General features: G+C 42.4%; 1 pseudogene; it reads right to left on the bottom strand.

The window, feature by feature from the left end:
• Positions 1 to 326: 326 nt before the first annotated feature.
• LOC134222868 (mucin-2-like) overlaps positions 327 to 8,988 on the bottom strand; it is a 552,473-nt pseudogene continuing 543,811 nt past the window's right edge.

Below are 8,988 nucleotides of genomic sequence, written 5' to 3'. Positions count from 1 at the left end.
ATTGTATCGGAAGCTATGACGACTTTCAGGTAGCTGTTTATTTGATGATACCGTTTTATAAAAGAGAAAAGATTTACTCTGGCACAGTGGTGCTTAGGCGACGAACAAAAAATCAACTAAACATGGGTTGAATAAACGGATGAATAATATTCAGTTGTATGAGAGATGATTTTGAGACTTTTTGAAGATCAGCAGAAATAGTTGTACGACTTCCAAAAGTTTAATTACTAGCTTTTTATATAGTCAGTGTACCGAGAATGAATCCATGTGCCCAAGTAATAATTTACTCTATGGAATTTCGGATATGGGGACTCTAAACACAGCGCTTCTAAAATCAATCAATATCTCTAATTGCATATTTACAAAAGTCAACATCACAGTATTTGCTCCTGTTTGCTGCTCATTTCGTCGTCCACACATTTCCCCGTCGAATGCGTTGGGTTGAATCAACGATCATAGTTTTCATAGCTACCTACCAAATAAACCTACGCTCCAACCGTGCCTGTTCCGCAGTCGATTCTCTCGGTAGATGGCACAATCGATTGCCGAAGCTCACAAAATATATACCCATTTGATGATTTGGAGTGTTGAAACTTTCTTGAGAGTAATGAATATATAAATAAAATGAAGTTTGTTTTTCAAACACCTATCAAAGATTGCAAGCATTATCACACAAAACCTGTTCGTTAGTAGGTGCTTGCAGTTCAAAGCTTCTAGATTAGAATACCGATCGGTAATTGGATATCGAGTAAGCATCGTGATCAAAGAACAAATAATAAATAGACACTAATAGTAATTTCGCAGTCTTATCAGTACACCTTCCTTAGGACTCAAATTCGTCTCTTACACGCACAAAATCACTCACAGCATCCGCAAACTAAGCTCAAACGTACACTGCTACCTCCCTGCGGAGGAACTAGCCTCGCATTGAGCAAAATCTCATTGAAATATCAATAACTAATCTTATTTACCTAGCAGCTCTGGATTGCTAACATGACAATGACTTGAACCCCTTCAACCAGAAATCAACCCGTTTTCTTCTCACTATTCCCTTCATCTCCCGCTAAACCTGTAGTAGCTCAGATCGTCCACCTGTGACGAGGGCGGAGCGGCTGGGTTGAACGCCGTCGTGAAACTCTTGGCCGCCCCCTGAAATGGGACAGAAAATTACATTGTCATTGTCAAATCAATGAAGGGTGAATGCGAGATGGTGAACAAACCTGTAGCGCAACCCCCAGGAACTGCGAGACCGCTCTCGTCACACCAATGGCAGCGTTCAGCAGCTGCCCGCCGGGGTTGATTCCTCCGAAACCACCGAACAGCGATGGCGGTTCCTCCGTTACGCTGGGGTTGATGGGTTTCTGGGAGTGGAGAAATGCAGTTTGATTAGTACTTATGATCAAGCTAACGACAAAACATGAAAAATTAAAAAATAATTAAAGGATGCCAAGAGATAGCCCTTACTTTGCACCGTTCAATGTCCAAAAACGATCCATAAAAAAATATAAACAATCCGTAAATAACATCTAAATGTTCCACAAAATGCTACCATAAATCCATAAAATAGTCCGGGAGATTCCGCAAAGAATAATTTTATGATCCATATTTCTTTGAAAATGATCCATAAAAACTATATTTTGATCCATAAAATTTCAAATTTGCGCAATGAAGTATTGCGCGTGGACGCATGCATCTTAAAGTCGCTGTCATTTTTTTCATTTTATGTTTCCGTTTTCTTTTGATATGTTTTAGTTAATTTGAAAGTTTGTGTTAAATGTAGTTCGGCAAGTGAAGCAAAAAATAGTAGATTAGTAGGTTCATGTGGTGCCGGTGAATATTTTTAAGCCATAAGTGTCGTGTGTGATTTGAAAAAAGAAGCCAAATTATATGAAGATCCCGTTACCAAGATAAGTTTTTACCTCTTAATATTTTCATTTTCTTTGCTCAATGAGATGCTTTGTATGAAATGATCAAAAATCCCATATTAAATAACACCATAATGGAATACATTAGTTCACGAGATCCAAATTAAAAATATTACTACCTCTGAACTGTTGATCCGATTTTCTGCTTAATTATTACAAGCAGATACAATTCCATTTCCAGATAAAACATATGTATTCTGTTGAAATTTACTTCACAACAAATAAAGTAAATTCCATTTCACGATAAATCTATATCTATATGATTTTTTTTAAAGTATAATTTAAAAAATTTCACATAGATTGATATAGGTTTGAAATTCACAACTTCTTAAATATTCCAAACTGTTTTCATGGCTTACAGTATTTTTATTTCTTAAGTGTTATCAACCTACAGTTTTATTTTAAAAAAAAGTTGAATATATTTCCTTTTGTAAAATTCACCTCATTTTTGTAAAATAAGGTGTTTCAAAAAGATAAGAGATGGCGAACATAAAATTGAACGGTTAAGTAGAAAAACTACAACAAAATTTGGTATTGTATATTTTTATAATTCATTCAATAATGCAAAATATTGAGGAATTCGGCAACACTGCAAAAATATCGTTGCATATACATACGAGTAATATTGTGCGGATTTTTTTGTAGAAAATAGTGTTATTAATATAGGTACAGGCATGGGATTAACTATTTTTAATGTTATTAAAATATGTGCACGGTGGTGAAGGTGTTTTTAGCTGAATTCTTAAAAAGTGTGATATTAATGAAATTTTGGATGTCATAAAATGGTTTTCGATTCAAAATTAAGTTAGGTGAGCATAATTTTGTTCATGATTCTTAATGTTTGGGTGAGAAATCAATGTATTTCATGTACACATTGCCTTGTTACTGACATGGGAACAGATATAAGAACTGTGTTTGAACAATATTAGGCCATAAGATAACGAACAATATTTAGTGAGTTTGTATGAAATTCCATATTTTGTAATTTTAACGTCTAAAAGGCGTTTACAATAGATATATGTACAATGGGAAATTGGCGATCCATAATGAGCTGAGCAACATAACATCGTATGTTCAAGCCCAATCTTCAATCTATGTGTATCATTTAGTTAAAGGTTACCTATTATTGTACATGTTTTAATAATAATTTTGAAATTGCATAACTCTAACGGGGATTTCATTTGCACAAAATGATCCACATTAACGCGTTGGAACTTTACGTAATCATTTTTTAACAACTGAATTATTGTTTGAATCAAGAATTCAATAAAAGCGTAGTGAATAGGTTTTTTGTAATCAGATTTAACCATTCAAAATTATATACTTATCATGAAACCTTATTGCTTATTAGACTATATTTATTAGAACTCAGTGGAATACGTATTACATTGATTGTGTTTATATTATACATTACATTTCACTGTTCCTACCTATGTGAGCTTTTATTGTAGCGGACTAAACTGGTCAATATACGTGTGATCCAACACATGCTGTCGATGTACATATTTAACAATTTTGTTATAGGAACCTTGTAGATAAGCTGAATCAGTAAATTAGGTTATATGTTCCCTAGATCGGATTTTCTCGATGATCACCTATGTCAACCGGTACCGGTATACTCTATCGTCTCTCCTACTGAATTTTACTTTCTGCAGCAATCTTCTACTGTTTTGTGCTATTTATAGAGTTAAAAATCATTATCATATCAGGGGGGAAGGGGAATTTAATTTCTTTTTGCTCTTTTTTCGTTTCAGAGAGCGAGCAAAGGCGCTTAAACCTAGGCTATTAGCCAGGGCAAGGCTAATACCTTCGTCCCATCCGAGGAAAATCATCGGCAAGAGAAATGGAGTGACATAAATTTCTTAGCAAAGTCACTCCCAACGTATTTCCACAAATTTTCTATCATTTGCTTATAATGATACTCCTAAACCACATACCCTACCCACCATCCAATTCCTTGACATCTATGAGGGCGTCGGTGAGTCGCTGGCCTCTCGTTAAGTAGATGTCATATCATCATTTCCTTCCCTTTCCTAGTAACGGAGAAGATGGGCGTGGCCGGCAATGATAGCTTTCATGTTTTATCATTTTGGACCCCAAATTGGATTTCCATTGAATCCCAAATGGAAATCCATAAGCAATTGGGGTAAGAAAAGGTAAAGAATATACATGACAACTATCAGTATGCAATCTACGAAATACTCTGTTACAACGCAACGCAACGCAACGCGCAACGCATAAAATTTCAAATTTGCGCAATTTGATGATGATCCATAATTTCAGTAATAAAATCAATAATTTTGGTCATATGATCCATAATTTTGATAATGTGATCCATAATGCTTGGAAAGAAGGCCAATAAAACTATATTAATTGATCCACACATTTTTTTTAAATCTATATATCTAATTGATGCGGTGCTGGCCGGGATACGAGCAACCTTAGGGAAGATCGGGTAACCAACCCCGGTGGGAACTATGGTCGTATGCTGACAGGGAAGGGGGGGTTTGGTCCTCTCCGGAGGTGCAAATCTTATTGAGCGTCTGTTCTCCATGTCAGGATCGGCTCACAACAGCGTCTGTTCTCCATGTTAGGGGCGGCTGATCATCGTCCGAGTGCCAGCGAGGGACTCTAAGTGAAACTGTGCAACATGGTGCACCGGGAGGAATGGTCCTCCGGAAATTTAGAGGGTTTGTTGTCAGGCTCTGCAAGCCCGCCTTTAAAAAATCATAAGCAACGAGCAATCAACACGCGGGTACTGACCGGAACCATCGGCGAAGACCACTGCGACGAAAAGGGACTAGCGATTGGAAACTCGGTTCGTGGAACTGCAAATCTCTCAACTTCATCAGGAGCACGCATACTCGCCGATGTGCTCAAGGACCGTGGATTCGGCATCGTAGCGCTGCAGGAGGTTTGTTGGAAGGGATCAATGGTGCGAACGTTTAGAGGTAATCATACCATCTACCAGAGCTGCGGCAACACATGAGCTGGGAACAGCTTTCATAGTGATGGGCGATATGCAAAGGCGCGTGATCGGGTGGTGGCCGATCAATGAAAGAATGTGCAGGTTGACGATCAAAGGCCGGTTCTTCAACTTCAGCATAATCAACGTCCATAGCCCACACTCCGGAAGCACTGATGATGATAAGGACGCATTCTACGCGCAGCTGGAACGTGAGTACGATAGCTGCCCAAGCCACGACGTCAAAATCATCATAGGAGATTTGAACGCTCAGGTTGGCCAAGAGGAGGAGTTTAGACCGACTATTGGAAAGTTCAGCGCTCACCGGCTGACGAACGAAAACGGCCTACGACTAATTGATTTCGCCGCCTCCAAGAATATGGCCATTCGTAGCACCTACTTCCAACACAGCCTCCCGTATCGGTACACCTGGAGATCACCACTGCAGACAGAATCACAAATCGCCCACGTTCTTATTGATGGACCGCACTTCTCCGACATTATCGACATCCACGATATGTGGCGCTAACATCGACTCTGACCACTATCTGGTGATGGTTAAACTTCGCCCAAAACAATCCGTCATCAAAAATGTTCGGTACCGACGACCGCCGCGGTACGACCTAGAGCGACTGAAGCCACCTGATGTCGCCACTGCTTACGCGCAGCCTCTCGAGTCCGCGTTGACGGAAGAGGAGTGAAGCGATGGGGCCCCTCTTGAGGACTGCTGGAGTACAGTTAAAGCAGCCATTAACGACGCAGCGGAGAACAACGTCGGGTATATGGGTCGAAGTCGACGGAACGATTGGTTCGACGAAGAGTGCAGACAGATTCTGGAGGAGAAGGACGCAGCGCGGGCGGTCGCGCTGCAGCAAGGTACCCGGCAGAACGTGGAACGTTATAGACGGAAGCGGAGACAACAGACCCGCCTTTTTCAGGGAGAAGAAACGCCGCCTGGAAGAAGCGGAGTGCGAGGAGATGGAACAGCTGTGCCGTTCTCAAGATACACGCAAAGTTCTATCAGAAGCTCAACGCATCCCGCAAAGGCTTCGTGCCGCGAGCCGAAATGTGCCGGGATAAGGATGGGAGCATCTTGACGGACGAACGTGTGGTGATCGAAAGGTGGAAGCAGCACTACGAAGAACATCTGAATGGCGCTGAGAGTACAGGCAGTGAAAGTCAAGGCAGCGGAGGAGATGACTACGTCAGTTCAGCGGACGATGGAAGCCAACCAGCCCCCACCTTGAGGGAAGTTAAGGATGCCATTCAACAGCTAAAGACCAATAAAGCAGCTGGTAAGGATGGTATTGGAGCTGAGCTCATCAAGATGGGCCCGGAAAAGCTGGCCACTTACCTGCACAAACTGATAGTCAGAATCTGGGAAACCGAACAGCTACCGGAGGAGTGGAAGGAAGGGGTTATATGCCCCATCTACAAGAAAGGCGACAAACTGGAGTGTGAGAACTTTCGAGCGATCACCATCCTTAATGCCGCCTACAAAGTGATATCCCAGATCATCTTCCGTCGTCTGTCACCATTAGTGAACGAGTTCGTGGGAAGTTATCAAGCCAGCTTCGTTGACGGCCGCTCGACAACGGACCAGATCTTTACTGTACGGCAAATCCTTCAAAAATGCCGTGAATACCAGGTCCCAACGCACCATCTGTTCGTTGATTTCAAGGCGACGCATACGACAGTATAGACCGCGTAGAGCTATGGAAAATTATGGACGAGAACAGCTTCCTGGGAAGCTTACCAGACTGATCAAAGCAACGGTGGATGGTGTGCAAAACTGTGTGAAGATTTCGGGCGAACACTCCAGGACCATCTTTGGCGGTGTGCAAAGAAGACGGTGTGTGGCGGCGAAGAATGAACCATGAGCTCGCCCAACTCTACGGCGAACCAGTATCCAGAAGGTAGCTAAAGCCGGGAAGGGTACGATGGAGCGCAGGACATGTTGCAAAAGAATGCCGGACAGCAACCCTGCAAAGATGGTGTTCGCTTCCGATCCGGCAGGTACGAGACGGCGTGGAGCGCAGCGAGCGAGATGGGCAGACCAGGTGCAGAACGACTTGGCGAGCGTGGGGCGTATCCGAGGATGGAGAGATGCGGCCTCGAACCGTGCATTGTGGCGTCAAATTGTTGATTCAGTGTTATCTGTTTAGATGTTAACTAAATAAATGAAAATGAAAATGAATGAATATCTAATTGATATGCATGCATAATTGATATGCATCGCCAATAATAGATTTCGTCATCTCAAATTGCCAATCCAATGCCGTTGCTTTCGTGACTTATTGTGGATTTCATCGAGCGGCTTGTACTTGAACTTGGGATAACTTATGGTGCTATGCAGTACAACAGTTAGTGGAGGAAAAGGCATCAAATTTGGGGAAGGGTCATTTGACCGAAACCCATTCGGCCGAAAGCCATTTGGCCGAATGCCACTAGGCCGAACAGACCATTAGGCCGAAACCCATCTGGCCGAAAGTCATTTGGCCGAAAGGGTCGTTTGGCCGAAAGGGATGTTTGGCCGAAACGGTCATTTGGCCGAAAGGGTCGTTTGGCCGAATTGGTCATTTGACCGAAAAGGTCGTTTGACCGAAATGAATGTTTGGCCGAATGGGTCGTTTGGCCGAAAGGACCGTTTGGCCGAATGGGTCATTTGGCCGAAAAGGGTCAGTTCAATCAAAAGGTAATTGCCTATTTCCGGGGATTAAACCACCCGACTTGGACGTTAATTTACAATGTTATGAAAACTCATATGTGAATATGTACGTTATGTGGAAGATATCGATTTGAAAAATGTATTGAGGTAACCACTTTCCCTTCGATGGGACTCGAACCCATGACCCTACAGTACGCTAGACTGGTGCTTTAACCAGCTAAGCTACGAAGGACCTCCGTCGGCCTTCGCAACCTAGCGGCTACTGAACGAGCTCGAGATTCCCAAATTGGACGCATAGTCAAATCACTCGCAATCCATTTATCAAGCCGATACTTCCACATGTGTATTGTACACGTCCACATTAGAGGAGCGTGAGTATTTAGAATGTCTGGCGGCTATACATTCTTCATCAGCAACGGTACTGATCAGAGTGAGGTTGTGTAAGCTATTTGCCAGTCGGTCGTCAAGCTCAGACCAGAGTGATTTGACTATGCGTCCAATTTGGGAATCTCAGAGCTCGTTCAGTAGCCGCTAGGTTGCGAAGAAGGCCGACGGAGGTCCTTCGTAGCAGTTGCCAGAACCACAGTTGAGGATAAACCTGTAAGAATTGAGTCTCTGAGGAAGGTCCCAAACGGACCGAAACGTTGGACAAGATTAAATAACAGTGTTTTGATTTTGTCAAGACTGAAAAGCCATCTCCGAATCAAGCTACTTTTTGTGGACAAATTTCAAAATTTGTCTTCTACTCTGGATATTCTGGAGCTCCGGGACCACTTAGTGGAATTTGGCTCTTACGTTGTTAGAGCAAATGGTGTATAAAAAGCCACAGCAGTATAGGACGATTTCCGATTTGGTCACTACTCCTAGTGCTCCAGAGCTTCCTAGGACCACTTGATACCCATTCGGATTCAATTTGTTGTCCTAGCAATGTTTTTTTTTTTTCTCACGATGCTATAATAAGGGATCTTTGAAGTCGTGGTTCTCTAGGACGGAATTTCACAATTTTTCACTTCTCCGGATGCTCTGAAACTTCTGGAGGGCCACTTATTGGCCATCCGGAGTCGATAAGTGTTGATTTTGCTCTCACATTACGTCAACAATCGATTTATAAAAAAATACGAACGACGAACTTGTTCAACTGACCATTTCTCCGGATGTTCCAGAACTTTCGACGAATCACTTTGTGGTTATCCAAAATGAATGAGTCCATGAGGTTATCAAAATTCTCGCTCATGGCTACAACAATCAATTTCTAAAAGTCGCAGCTTTCTAAGACAAATTATCGGAATCAGTAACTCCTTTGGAGGGGTCTCCAATAGCCTTGCGAGCAAAGGCGTAGGATTGCCAATCCGGAGACGGCGAGTTCGATTCTCGGTCCGGTCTAGGATGTTTTCGGGTTGGAAACTTTCTCGACACCCTGGGCATAGTGT

The sequence above is a fragment of the Armigeres subalbatus genome, chromosome 3 (assembly GCF_024139115.2).
Source record: "Armigeres subalbatus isolate Guangzhou_Male chromosome 3, GZ_Asu_2, whole genome shotgun sequence".
Taxonomy (NCBI): domain Eukaryota; kingdom Metazoa; phylum Arthropoda; class Insecta; order Diptera; family Culicidae; genus Armigeres; species Armigeres subalbatus.
Note: the sequence above shows the minus strand (reverse complement) of the source record. Positions and strands in the feature narration are given on the sequence as shown.